Source organism: Geotrypetes seraphini, chromosome 8 (assembly GCF_902459505.1).
Source record: "Geotrypetes seraphini chromosome 8, aGeoSer1.1, whole genome shotgun sequence".
Taxonomy (NCBI): domain Eukaryota; kingdom Metazoa; phylum Chordata; class Amphibia; order Gymnophiona; family Dermophiidae; genus Geotrypetes; species Geotrypetes seraphini.
This window is the reverse complement of record NC_047091.1, coordinates 126,497,685-126,512,078: the sequence shown is the minus strand read 5'-3', so window position 1 is coordinate 126,512,078 and position 14,394 is coordinate 126,497,685. Positions and strand designations below refer to the sequence as shown.

The 14,394-nt window shown below is 42.5% G+C and overlaps 1 protein-coding gene and 1 long non-coding RNA gene across 3 annotated transcripts in view; one reads left to right on the top strand and one right to left on the bottom strand.

Annotated features, from left to right (window-relative positions):
* SLC39A3 (solute carrier family 39 member 3) overlaps nt 1-2,061 on the bottom strand; it is a 21,837-nt gene extending 19,776 nt beyond the window's left edge. The window contains exon 1 of one of the 2 annotated variants that reach the window (XM_033956175.1): nt 1,840-2,061. The gene's annotated coding sequence lies outside the window, so the exon portion shown is untranslated. Of the gene's footprint in view, nt 1-1,646; nt 1,781-1,839 lie in introns of those variants that run through there. The other variant, XM_033956174.1, reaches the window with a different exon arrangement.
* On the top strand, nt 1,764-14,394 carry LOC117365617. Its single transcript, XR_004540427.1, has 3 exons — nt 1,764-1,798; nt 11,114-11,521; nt 12,193-14,394. It is a non-coding gene; the product is annotated as an uncharacterized LOC117365617 (long non-coding RNA).

The window sequence follows — 14,394 nt, the reverse complement described above, 5'->3', positions numbered from 1 at the left end:
GGGAGGGGGTACTCTCATGTCAAGGGTATCTAGTTGTAAGGTCAGTATGTTGAGAAGTGATAGGCTCAGGAATAATCTAAGGAAATACCGGTACTTTTTTACTGAGAGGATGGTAGATGTGTGGAACAGTCTCCTGAAGGAAGTAGTGGAGACAGAGACTGTGTCTGAATTCAAGAAGGCATAGGACAGGAACATGGTATCTCAGAGAGAGGAAGAGATAATAGTTACTTTGGATGGGCAGACTAGATGGGCCATTTGGCCTTTATCTGCCATCATGTTTCTATGTACAATGGGTCATTTTCACATTCAATAACATAAAAATAGCTTTACTGGGTCAGACCAATGGTCCATCTTGCCCGGTAACCTGTATAAATGGAGGTCAATCCAAGTCACAAGTTCCTGGCAAAAACTCAGATAGTAGCAGCATTCCATGCCACCAATCCAAGGCAAGCAGTGGCTTCTCCCAAGTCTGTCTCAATAGCAATTTATGGACTTTTCCTTCAAGAATTTGTCCAAACCTTTTTAAAACTAGCTACATTAACCGCTCTACCACTTCTTCTGGCAATGCATTCCAGAGCTTAACTATTCTCGGAGTGAAAAAATATTTCCTCCTATTGGTTTTAAAAGTATAACTCTGTAACTTCATCGAGTGTCCCCTATTCTTTGTAAATCTTGGGGCAGTAAAAAATTGATTCCCTTGTACCCGTTCTACATCACTCAGGATTTTGTAGACTTCAATCATATCTCCCCTCTGCCATCTCTTTACCAATCTGAAGAGCCCTAACTTCTTTAGTCTTGCCTCATACGAGATGAGTTCCATCCCCTTTATCATCTTGGTCACCCTTCTTTGAACTTTTTTCCAGTGCCACTATATCTTGAGATAAGTACAAGAGATTTTTTTCCCTGTTCCTGGAAGCCCTATCACTCTCATTTTATATATGATGCAAGGGAGGGTTAAGTGACTTGCCCAAGGTCACAAGTAGTAGCAGTGGGGTTTGAACCTGGCTTCCTTACTTCATGAAATATGAAGTTCACTGGTTTTAAATTCAATTATTCATAAAATTCACTTTAAATTGGTTTTAAATATATGTTTGCTTGTGTATAAGTGCTCAGTGCCCAATCTCCGGTATATAAATAAAATAAATTTTATGATCATTTACACACTGGAATTTATACTAACTGGACTCCTCCTATAAGTAAGCAGTTCCTTACGTCATGTCCATGTTTGCTTAATGTTACGTAATACAGTACACCAGTTTGGGTGATGTTTTCATAAGGCAAATAATGCACAGGTATAAACAATTGCTATTTTTATATTCAAATTTAATTGTTCAATGTTCCCTTTTAATGTAAAAAGCAAAGTTAAAAGTTAACTCCAAAACACAGTAATTACAAGAAGAAAAAAAAGCTCATCAGTCTGAGCTGATATCGATGAGACTGCGTGAGGTCTGTGACAGTGAAGGTAATGAGGGTAAATTGTGGTAGTGAGGGGGGGGTTATGATGCAATGGTCAGGTAAGTCAGTAGGAGTGACGATTGTAATAGAAACACCAAGTCCCACGCCAAATACCCCTCAGACCCGGGACCGTGGTCCGTCATTTCTCCCCGACCCAACGTCTCCCTTCTCCTCCCCGCCCGCCGTCCCACCTTCCAAAGTGGTCTTTGAAGTCGCCGGCAGCAACAGCAGCCCAGTCCCTCCGGTCGGGAGCGTTCCCTCCGCCCCCATCCCGCACCCCTCCTGACGCGACTTCCTTTTTCCGGCCTGATTGCCGCTGCCGGCCTCAAAGACAAATGTGAAGGTAGGACCGGGCGGGGTTTTTGTGAACGAGGAAGAAGATACCTGATGGGGGAGGGGGAACTCGGATCCGCTGGATCGGGGCGGCGGAGTCAGAGCCAGAAAGAGATGCTGGCGGGTAAGGTTGGTTGGGGAGAGACCGCGGCCTCTGGTTCGCCTCTTACCGCCCTTGGTGACGGTGTGGGGCTGCCTTGGAAATCTCTAAGGAGAGGGGTCCCGTCCGTGCGGTTCGGGTTAGGCTTTGCGCGTGTCCAGTAAAGGGCCTCCCGGCTCCCGAGCCTGGAAAGCGTCTTCTGTCCTAAACTACTACAAATTGCACCAGAACAGATCAAGGACGGCGGCACTTGCCGATGCACTCTACTTCCCTACACTTAATTGTCTTTGAATCTATACATGCAAGGCCTTTCTATGTTGAGATTTTGAAAAAAGAATTTTCCCTTTTAACCACTTTGAATATAATTTTATATTCTCTGAACCCGAAGCATGGTCTACATATAGAAATGACTGTATAAAATTGTGTGCCTGTAATATGTACTATATATGCATCCACAACAAGAGCAGGTGTACTTTTAAGAGGCCTACCGTATCTGTACATATTTCTGAGGTCTGCATATGGGTGGAGATGTTGCACCTGATTCAAGCAATCTATAAACTATGTATGAGAGCATTTATGTGCTCAGGATCAATAAATCCCCGGGACCGGATGGCATCCATCCGAGGGTCATCAAGGAACTGAAAGGGACCATAGCTGAACTGCTTCAACTAATAGCCTATCTGTCAGTCAAATCAGGAAAGATTCCGGAAGACTGGAAGGTGGCGAATGTTACGTCGATCTTCAAGAAAGGTTCGAGGGGAGATCTGGGAAACTACAGACCTGTGAGTCTGACCTCGGTTCCTGGAAAGATGGTAGAGTCACTGATAAAGGACAGCATCATTGATCACCTTGACGGACACGGGGTGATGAGGACCAGTCAGCACGGTTTTAGTAAAAGCAGATCGTGTTTGACGAACTTGCTGCACTTCTTTGAGGGAGTAGACAGATAGACAAGGGCGATCCAGTCGACATTGTATATCTGGATTTTCAGAAGGTGTTCGACAAGGTTCCACATGAACGACTACTTCGGAAAATTGCGAGCCATGGAATCGAGTGTGAAATACTCACGTGAATTAAAAACTGGCTGGAGCATAGGAAACAGAGAGTGGGGGTAAATGGACAATACTCGGACTGGAAGAGCATCACCAGTGGGGTGCCGCAGGGTTCAGTGCTTGGACCAGTGCTCTTTAACATCTTTATAAACGATCTGGACATAGGTACGACGAGCGAGGTGATTAAATTTGTGGACGATACAAAGTTTTTCAGAGTAGTGAAGACGCAGGGGGATTGCGAAGATCTGCAACGTGACATAATCAGGCTCGAAGAATGGGTATCGACATGGCAGATAAGGTTCAACGTGGATAACTGTAAAGTGATGCATGTCAGTAACAAAAATCTCATGCACGAATACAGGATGTCCAGGGCGATACTTGGAGAGACCTCCCAGGAAAGGGACTTGGGAGTTCTGATCGACAAGTCGATGAAGCCGTCCATGCAATGTGCGGCAGCAGCAAAATGGGCAAACAGAATTCTAGGAATGATAAAGAAGGGGATCACGAACTGATCAGAGAAGGTTATCATGCCACTGTACCGGGCTATGGTTCGCTCTCACCTGGAGTACTGCATCCAGTACTGGTCGCCGTACATGAAGAAGGATATGATACTACTCGAAAGGGTCCAGAGAAGAGCGACTAAGATGGTTAAGGGGTTGGAGGAGCTGCCGTGCAGCGAAAGATTAGAGAAACTGGGCCTCTTCTCCCTTGAACAGAGGAGATTGAGAGGGGACATGATCGAAACATTCAAGGTACTGACGGGGATAGACTTAGTAGATAAGGACAGGTTGTTCATCCTCTCCAAGGTAGGAAGAACGAGAGGGCACTCTCTAAAGTCGAAAAGGGATAGATTCTGTACAAACGTAAGGAAGTTCTTCTTCACCCAGAGAGTGGTAGAAAGCTGGAACGCTCTTCCAGAGGCTGTTATAGGGGAAAACACCCTCCAAGGATTCAAGACAAAGTTAGACAAGTTCCTGCTGAACAAGAACATGCACTGTTAGGGCTAGTCTCGGTTAGAGTGCTGGTCTTTGACCAGAGAGCCGCCGCGTGAGCAGACTGCTGGGTATGATGGACCACTGGTCTGACCCAGCAGCATTCTTATGTTCTTAGGATTCTTGTGGAAACCTGTTGTACAAAGGCAATTAAGCACATAACGTGCACTCTATGTTTTTATAAAGGCAAGTTGATTTTGTTTTTAGCGCTTCAATACACGTGGAAAGTAATTTTACAGCAAAAACAGTAAAGATATCTGAATCTGTAAAGGGTGTTACTCTCTTCTTGTCTACTGGGTGATGTGTTATGTGAACTAGACAGTCCCTGAAATGGAAATTTTGCCTAGTTTTATTAAATAGTAAAATGCATAATGTCTTAGCCTCAAGTAACTGACCACAATGATGAAGTTCAAAAAACCTGAAACATGTATTTTATGTATTTTTTTCCTTGGGTGAATACAGCCCCTAATCATTTTATTCTTGAGTAGTTGTAATTTATTTGTATTTGATATGCTGCCTTTATTAGCATGCAAATCGAAGTGGTTTACAAATAGATAAACTTTAAACTGGAAAAGGAATTCCAAATACGAAAGGAAAGTATCACCATTTATATTTACAGTAAAGGAAATCAATAAAAGGAGGACAGAGAAAAATGAGCAAGACTAGCAAGTAGTCCCTGTTATGTATTATCCCCTCTGAGGAATTATTTTTATTTGTTCTAAGAGTGACAAGGTTCTTAAAGGGGGCTCTTCAGTTGCATTCTCCAGTGAATCTTAATCTGGTCGTTCAAGAGCTCAGCAAGGCTTTCTTACTGGACCTTACAGTCAAGATACGTGTTCTTAGTGGCGATGCTTCAGCGAGGCAGGCCTCGGAATTACAGGCACTGTCATGCAGGGAGCTGATCCTTAAAATTACAGAAGTAGGGATTTCTTTGTGCATAGTCCCGTCCTTTTTTTCCAAAGGTGGTTTCGGCCTCCCACATCAATCAATAAGTCCGATTGTCTGCGTTTCATCCCAAGGGGGACAAAGAATTGAAACTATTGGACTTCTGTAGAGTTCTTCGTTATCTGGAGGTGACCAATATCTTTCAGCTCTCAGATCACCTCTTTGTGCTCACCACCAGGCCAAGTGAGGTAAGACAGCATCAGGTTTCTATATCTAAATGGATTAAACTGGTGATTTCGTCAGCATATACTGGCTATGGTAAAGAGTCATCAATCTCTTTTAGAGCACATTCCACCAGAAGTGTGGCTTCATGGATGGAAGCTTGGACAGTTTCTCCTAAGGAGACCTGCAAGGCAGCTACATGGTCCACGCTTCATACTTTTACCAAGTTTTATAGAGTGGACATGGCAGCCAGGAAGGACGCTGCTTTTGGGTCCTCCATGTTGAAATCAGGCTCAGTTGTCCTGACCTAGATTTAGGCGATTGCTTTTGTACGTCCCTAGCGTACAGGACTACTAGATACATTGCACTATAAAGAAAGATTAGTTCTTACCTCAAGTAATTTTCTTTTTTGTAAATGTGTCTAGTAGTCCTGAAGTCTCATTCCCCCCTCCCCCATCAGCTAGATTTGCCTGCTTTCTGCCTCAGTCAGAGTGTAAGTATAGGACTGGAGAAATTCTGCCAGTCATCTAAAGTATGCTTTAAAACCCCCAACTTTTTATGCCTGGTTACAGGGTATGTAAGTGACTACGAGCTCTGTAAATGTTAGTGCTGGTTGCAATTTGTCTTGGGTTTTATTAACTTTGTAGGTTACAGTTCTTACAGAGCAGAACAGAAGTGTGTTGTTGGGGAGATTCCTCAAACCCCTCCTCCTTCATGTTTTCTATTATAGTAGTTCTTGACTGCTTTGGTACAAACTGAAGGGGCATGGGCAAGCCCACGGAAGGAGGCAGAGTTGAAAGAGGTGTGACATCCTTCTGCAATCAACTTGCAGGTTCAGGGGTATAACCCTAGAAACATAGAAAAGTGAAGGCAGAAAAAGGCCAAGGCCCATCAAGTCTGCCCACTCTATTGACCCTCCCTCCTAGCTATCCTTTGAGATATCGTGCTCTGATGACCCATCCCCTTATCTCTACCCTCCTAGAGATCCGACCTGGGCATCCCATCTGTTTTTAAAATCTGACACGCTGCTGGCCTCGATCACCTGCACTGGAAGCTCATTCCAATTGTCAACCACTCTTTCGGTGAAGAAATACTTCCTGGTTTCGCCATGAAACTTCCCGCCCCTGATTTTTAGCGGATGCCCTCTTGTGGTCAAGGGTCCCCTAAGAGAGAACATATTCTCTTCCACCTCAATACAACCAGTGATATACTTAAATGTCTCAATCATGTCTCCCCTCTCCCTACGTTCTTCGAGAGAGTATAGTTGCAATTTGTTCAGCCTTTCTATGTACGGGAGATCCTTGAGCCCGGAGACCATCCTGGTGGCCATTCGCTGAACCGACTCAACTCTCAGTACATCTTTACGGTAATGTGGTCTCCAGTGTGCAAGACTACTAGACACATGTGCAAGAAAGAAGATAATTGAGGTGAGAACATAATCTTTATTTGCTGATAACACAAAGTTGGTAAATCACAAGAGGACTATGAAAAATTGCAAGAGGGAGATTGAGCATCAAAATGGCAGGTGATGTTTAATGTAAGTGCAAAGTGATGCATGTGAGAAATAGGAACATGAACTATAGCTACATGATGCAGGGTTCCACATTAGATGTCACCACCTAGGAGAAGGATCTAGCTGTCATTGTTAAGGAAACATTGAAACCCTCAACTTGGTGTACGGGCTAAGAAAGCAAATAGAATCTTAGGAATTATAAGGAAAAGAATGGAAAACAAATATCAGAATTTTATAATAAGAACATAAAGAGTTGCAATACTGGGATAGACCAAAGGTTCATGAAGCCTGTTTCCAACAGTGGTCAACCCAGGAAAAAAGTACCTGGAAAGATCCCTGTTTTTTTGCTGCTTATTTTAGGAATAAGCTGTGTATTTCCCCAAGTCCATCTTAATACACTTCTCCCTCTGTATTCGCTGTGATAGGGGATTAACAGAACCGCAAATACAGAAAAACCGCAAATAACTTTTTCATATGTTATTCGCTGTTTCTATCAAAAACCATTGTGAATATGGTGAAACCTGGCCTGTTTCTGAAAGAGAGGCAAAACACGGTGAAGAAAGTGCTTGGAATCAGCGATTTCTCTATGCAAGCTGATGTAATTTTGGGGGAAGGAGCCAGCAAGCTAAAAACCGTGAATAATCGAAACTGTGAATGCTGAAACCGCGAATACGGAGTGAGAAGTGTAATGGCTTATGGACTTTTCTTTTAGGAAATTATCCAAACCTTTTAAAATCCCTACTAAGCTGCTTTCACCACATTCTCTGGCAACAAATTCCCGAATTTAAATTACATATTGGATGAAGAAATATTTTTCTTTGATTTGTTTTAAATCTACTACTTAGTAGCTTTATCATGTTGCTGCCTTTCAGCCAGAACCAGATTGGGATCTCTGGGTCAAGATCTGAAGATCTTGAAAGCTTTTCGCTTGCTGTGCACTACTGATCCTGAACTAAAAAAACAGTGTAATAAGGAAATCTTATCCCTGGTGGCCAAATTAGGGGGCTGCTCCCGGCAGTCAGACAGCCTACTCAATTCTGTCAAGGCAGACTTGAAAGAGAGGCTCTTTAAACATTTCTGCAGCACACAGTTAGTTTACTTTCACAAGAAATAAGATAGATTTTATATTTGCCATTTTCCTGAAGGCAACTTCTCCAAATGGTAGAGAGGGATAGTATAATGTGGCAATGATGATAGTAGTTAGGGGGAAGAAAGGGATTTACACTCCTGAGTTTTTCCCTCTGAAACCTGAAATCTTAGTTAATGAACGCATCCAGCATTGCAGTTGACCACAGAGGGCTCCACAGTTGAAATCTAGATTTCTAGACTTTCAGCCCTTTTAACTAATCAATGGGCAAAATTTAATGACATATGGAAGACTTATATTGAGCTGGAAAAAGAAGCCTTATGAAGAACTCTCCTACCCCTAGGGTTTTGGAACCAGGTCTCCTGGGAGGGGGGGGGTGGGTGGGTAAGAAAGGGGACAGGATTATTTTAATTGTAATATTAATAAGATGTAGTAATCTTGTTAGTTTACTAAGTTTATGAATTATATTTCATGCTAATTGTGCATTTCACTGAGATTATTGTATTAAAATTATTAAATAAAGAATTAAAAAAAAAAAAAAAAAAAAGAAATCTAAATTTCTACCAGATTCAGGAGTCAGTCTTACATAATCACTTTTCAGTTGTCCAGAGGCACCTCAACCTCAAGACAGCCTCTTGTCACAAGGGAAGGGACTTGGATGCCTCCAGGTATTGCCTAAGACAGTTTATATTTCCAGACTTTTGAATGTTAAAAGGTAATATATAGATTTAAAAATGATACCTTTTTAAATTGAATGTTGAAAGCTGAATGCAGTTGATCGAGGTAGACTGGGAGACACATCGCCTCCTATCTTATGTGTCATGCTATTCTATCCTAAATTGTAGTTTTTGCCCCCCCCCCTTTCTCTTATTCATTTTGTATGTTTAGATTGTAAGCCACCCAGCTGCCTTTGTACAATGGGTGGGTTAGCAAATTCTCAATAAACTTGAACTTGGTTGAGGAGTGCTCCTGACCTATCCAACACAGGGTCTATATGGTGATACAGGCATAGATATTCTGTATTTCTCTGTCTTCATTTTCTAGTTAACAAGCACAACCCTATGAGGGTAATATCAGTAATCATGTTGACTCCCTACTAGATACAGATGGGTAAATAATGGCCTTAGAACTCTAGAAACAAGCACATCATGTATTAGCTGGCCTTGAATTCAAAACCTCTCTTATTTACTGACAGGCTGCAAAGACTACACGATATGAATACAAAAATATATAGGCATTACTTACAAAAGCAACTATGAAACAAAAATATCACAGAATAAAAAGCTTCTAATACATATAGATGTAATGAAGAATATGTGGATTGAATTAATTAAAAGATTTCTAACCTGCTTAAACCAATGCACACTTCCTGTTATAACAGTTTAGTTACCTAAAACCCAAAGAGCCAAATTCTATAAACAGCATCCCAATTGCAGGCAGCGGTAGACGTCCTACCACTGTCTAACCAGCCAATTGGGATGCAAGTTTTCTAAAAAAACAAAAAACAAAACGCAAGGCAGGCCATCTACACCAGTGGTCCCCAACCCTGTCTTAGAAGACCACTAACCAGTTGGGTTTTTGGGATAGCCCTAATGAATATGCATGGGGCAGATCTGCACTCCTATCATTTTCATTACATGCAAATCTATTTCATGCATATTCTTTGGGGCGATCCTGAAAACCTGACTGGCTGGTGGTCCTCCAGGACAGAGTTGGGAACCACTGATCTACACTGTAGGCGTCTGTCGTGGGTGCAGGGAGGCGCCTAGCGACACTTAAGCTCGTCCAAGGCTGGGCGTGGTTTCACCCAGAAGTGGCTTTAGGCGAGCTTAAGTGGCGCTAGGCATCTCCCTAGGGCTGCAATAGGCGTCTGAAATGTAGACCAGCAAAATGCTGGCCTGCATTTCAAATAGTCAGCCGGCAGGAGGTATGCCCACTCTCTCCTGCTGGCAGTCCCCCCAAACCACACCCAGATGCTTTATCCTGGGATGCATCGTAGAAGGACCTAACCCCCCTCCCATGGGAGTGGCTTTAAGTATCTGGCCAATCTGAGTCTTAGGCCACTCTCAGTGCATCCCAGAATGCAGTGTGAAGGAGGCCTAAGATTCCAGTTGGTCCAGGTGCCTAAAGCCCTTCCTATGGGCGGGGCCTTAGACCCCTCTCTGATGCATCCCAGAATGTAGTAGAAAGGCCTACCATTCTGAAGAGGCAGGCCTGCTGGCCAGAGGAAGTAAGTATCCCTCCAGCCAGCCTTGCTGATAAAGGTACTGGGGGGAGGGGGGGGGTCATGGGTTGCCAGAAGGAGGGAGTGGGCATCGCTCCTGCTGGGGATGTTGGGGGCGGGGGTGTCAGGAGGGAGTTGGCATCCTTCCTCCTGGGGATTGTTTTGGGGGTTTGTGGCTAGAGGGATTGTATATCCCTCCTGTCGGGGGTGGTGATGGGAGGGAGTGGGAATCCCTCCTGCTGGCTGCCTTGCGATAAGGTTCCCTGCCTCTCAGTTGATTGTGGCAGGGAGATTCCCTTGCTGCAATCAGCTCAGTGGCAACGCAATTCTCTAAACAGCACCTGTGACATGGATGTCGGTTAGAGAAATCAGGTGCTTAGGCAGGGTTGGGCATCTGTCCATTAGGACAGACTCAATTCTGTATAGGACACCCGTGTGCAATTCTCAAAAGCCACGTAGGCGGTTGCTGAGAACAGGTATCCTATACAGAAAAAAAGTGTTCAAAGGCTTTTAGAATGCCATCAAGGTCACATGCTATTATTATTTATTGGGCTTTATTAAGTGCCTTTTCATGAAGAGATTCACCCACTGTGGATACAATATATTGAATAGTAATCGGGTACTCTTGAATATTTTTCCTATCTGTCCCAGCAAGCTCACAATCTACCTATGGCACCTGGGGCAATGGAAGGTTAAGTGACTTGCCTAGGGTTTCAGGGAGCAGTGCTGGGATCAAACTCACAATCTCAGGGTGATGAGGCAACAGCTCTAACCTCTTTTCAAGCAGGAAGTTAGCTCATAGTGTTATCCTTTTTGGTGAGATCAGAATCAGTTCAGGATACCAGTGCTGAGTGTGCCTCTGGCAGATGCATTTTTATACTCTCATCCGAAGTGTCTTTCAACTCATGATAGCATCTTGACATGCAACCGGACTGTCCCTGACTGCTGGAACTATGATAACCACAGGAATGTCTTTGACATCACTTGCATATTCCCTAAGACTCCAAGAAGACTTGCAAATTTAGTGAACACCATACTTTTGACCTAGCTGAGATGCCTCTCTGGGTCACAGCTACAAGTTATTAGTCATCTATACACATCTCTTAGGCACAGTGAAAGTATGATGACATCAAGTCACCATTGCACATGGATACAAGTTAAACCTGTAAGGCACTGAACACATATGATTGGGGGGGGGGGGCTTTTATTTTTTGTATCTAAAGTTAATATTAATTTTCCTACTTTTCTAGGATTCCCTGGAAGTGGTGGATGTCAGCCTAGAGGCCTCTTTTGTCAGTACGCCTTTCACTTAACCCCTACCACCTAATATTCTGGGGGCCACTTTCAAACTGACAGTGGACAAGGGCAGAAATCCCAGAAATTTTACTAGAAAAAATTGTAATTGATCTTTTTCAAATGAATGCATCTTGTGGAAGGTGTGGGCCTTCAAGGCCAATGAGCAAGAGCTGAAGCTTTGCCAGGAAAAGGAAAGGGAGAAGCCTGGGGAAAACATCAACATTGTGAAAGTGATGAACAGGCATGAATATCTAGCAAAGATGCCAACACAATTGAAGATGGACAGTGTTTTGGTTTTTTTTGTAGTATTTTATATTTATACAATTTACCAAGTAATATAAGGGCCCTTTTACTAAATTATGGTAAGTACTTGCACATGAGTTCTGCACATTAAAAGGGCTTCTGTGGGGCGTGCAGTGCTGTCTTGCAGTAAAGTTTCTTACCTGTATGCGTACACCACACACTAACATAATCTATCATAATTTTCTCTAAGGGAGTGTATTTGGGAGTGGAAGTAGGCATCACAGTGCTAATCAGTGCATGAGGCATTGCCATGCACTAATTAATTAGCACAACTTTAGTACATGAGCTTTTACCGCCTATAAAATAGATGTTGGTAAGGGCTCACACTAACTGTTTAATGGCCATGCGCCAATGGCAAGATAAGCATGTGTCAAGCAAAACAGAGAAGATTAGCATGTGGCAATTAATTAGGAAAATGGGAAAGTTGGCCATTATTCACAGCTTTCCCAAAGCTGCAAGTGGCACGCCAAGGCCACTTTTAGTAAAAGGACTCTATAATCATATACAGAAAAATACTAAAGATACAAAGTATCATAAATGAAGTTACACGTAATAAAAAGAAATAGCTCCATAGCATATACAGTACAGTATTTTGTTTATGTATTTGATAAAATGCTATATCTGTTCTATATCTGTTCAGCAGGTGTCAGCAGAAAAATTTTTTAAGCAATTCATAAAAGGAATAGATTTCTCCGAGAGAAGCTTACTGTCTGTTTTTCCTCTGATGCAGGCTTGGTGGAGTTTTGGCTGAGCTTAAAAAGACAGTTCCCCTCTCCCATTGTCAGCATGATGGCTTCCTGACCTGATCTGTGGGAAAAGTTTCTTTTTTTTTTTCTCTTGGTTTTATTCTCTGTGTACTTACAGTAACATCTGACCATGGCTTCTGAGGAGGGGCAGGTTTGTGGTGACAGAAGAGATGGAAGGGTGATGATCCCAGTTTCAGATAGCATAAGTGAAAAATCAGCTGTGCAGCTATTAGCTTGTAATGTTTTTGTGGCTATCAAATTGACTAAATAACTGTGAAGAGTTGGGGAGGGAGAGTTGAAAGCATCATGGGAGTAGTCGCCAGTTATGGAGCACACATGCTCAGAAGAAAATTTAAGTTGAAATAAAAACTGCCCACAGGGTTCAGGCTGGAGCTGCAGAGAACCAATAAACATTTTAAAAATAAATTTACAGGCGATTGTGCAAAGTAACTGAAAACTAGTAATTTATTATGAAGAACGAGGCGATGCTGAGGAGAAATGCATACAATCTGTAGCTGTTAAAGACTAAAGAGGAAGGGGAAGGCTGAGCACGCAGGGACTACCTACTGGGCATGCTCAGAGATCAAATTTCTCTGTACTAGGAGAATATGCTAGCTGCAGGCTCTGTTAGGTGTTTTTTAGGAAGGTATTCATTTCCCTTCTACCTATTTGTTCTTGAAACTTGTCTTACAAATCTTTTCTGTCAGTTAGTTTCTGATGATTTTAATGAAAACAGGAAACAAACTCAAATGTGTTAATTTTCATTAGATTAATAATAGTGTAGAGGCCAAGTTCACGGGGAATCGACTTTATTAAAAGACCCGATGTGGCCCATGTTTCAGTGAATGCCTGCATCAGGGGTCAATGGCTGGTGCCAAAAAATAAAAACATAATGTGACCATTTATTTTTTTTCCTCAGAACGGGACAAGACCCCCTCCCTCGGATCCCATTAAATATAGTACAAAATATAGACCAGATATAAATTCTCAAAACTGACACATTTTGATCACTAAATTTAAAATAAAATAATTTTTCCTTCCTTTGTTGTCTGGTGATTTTATGAGTCTCTGGTTGCACTTCCTTCTGACTGTGCTTCCTCTTTAATTTCTCTTTCTTTCTTTCTCCCTGCCCCAAGCCACCCAACGCACCCTGTTTCCCCTGCTGGCCCAGAACTTCCTCTCCGATGTCAGAATTGATGGGTGGGGTGAGGAAGTCTTGTAGGCCTGGCACTTGTGCAGTACAGTTGCTGCAGCGCCTGGCCTGTTGCTGCGTTGGGGAAGCAGGAAGAAATCCTGGGCTCCGAAAACGGGACATTTCGGGTGTGCTTCAGGACAAGGTAATTAAAAACGGGACGTATGGTCACGTTATACATACATAGTAACAAATAGCATACTAAATTCAGCTTCCCTGTGAACTTGGATCTGCCTTGTTCCAGCTACCGTTTCTCTATTGTTACTGCTCTACAACCCTTCATGGTGTTGAACTGGCTTGGTCCTGTTTTTATTAGTCAATATAATAAAAGATATGATACCCACATACAAAATGTGAGGAAAGTGAGGAAAATAAGACAATGCAATCCAGTTCAAAAGTCTCTAATGAGAAAATGCTTTGTGGTCATCTTTAATGGTCCATGGTACAGAAATAAAAAGTCCAATGACCATTGTGCAGCAGTTTGGCTTAACTGCTCCAGTAGTTCCCATGTTTTAGAATTTTGTGACTCTTAATACAGGCATTGTTGTTGACACTTGGGTGTTTTGGGTCTTTTTATTTCTGTGGACCTTTGTACATTGTCACAGTATTTTCTCATTAAAGATTTTTGGAACTGGACCTTCTTTATTTTCCTCCCTTTCCCTACATACCATTTTTAGACAAAACATCTGACTGATTTGGGGAAGTAAAAAGTTATAGTGTAGATAGATTCTTAAAAATGTAAGACCTATGATACTGAGGCAGACCAAAAAGTCCCAGAGAAACAAGAGACAACAACTTTACTCATTTGAGAGAAAGGTGTTCACAAAAGATGTGTGGAGCTATATTTCAGAAGACTGCACATATGCGTTCCATTTTTGTCAGATGATTGGTGAAGAACAAAATGTTGTAAATACTTTTCAGATTCCTGAGGCAGGCCCAGTTGGGGCCGAAACACGATATGTCAAGTTTTGTGGTACAATAAAGGTGACTGGAT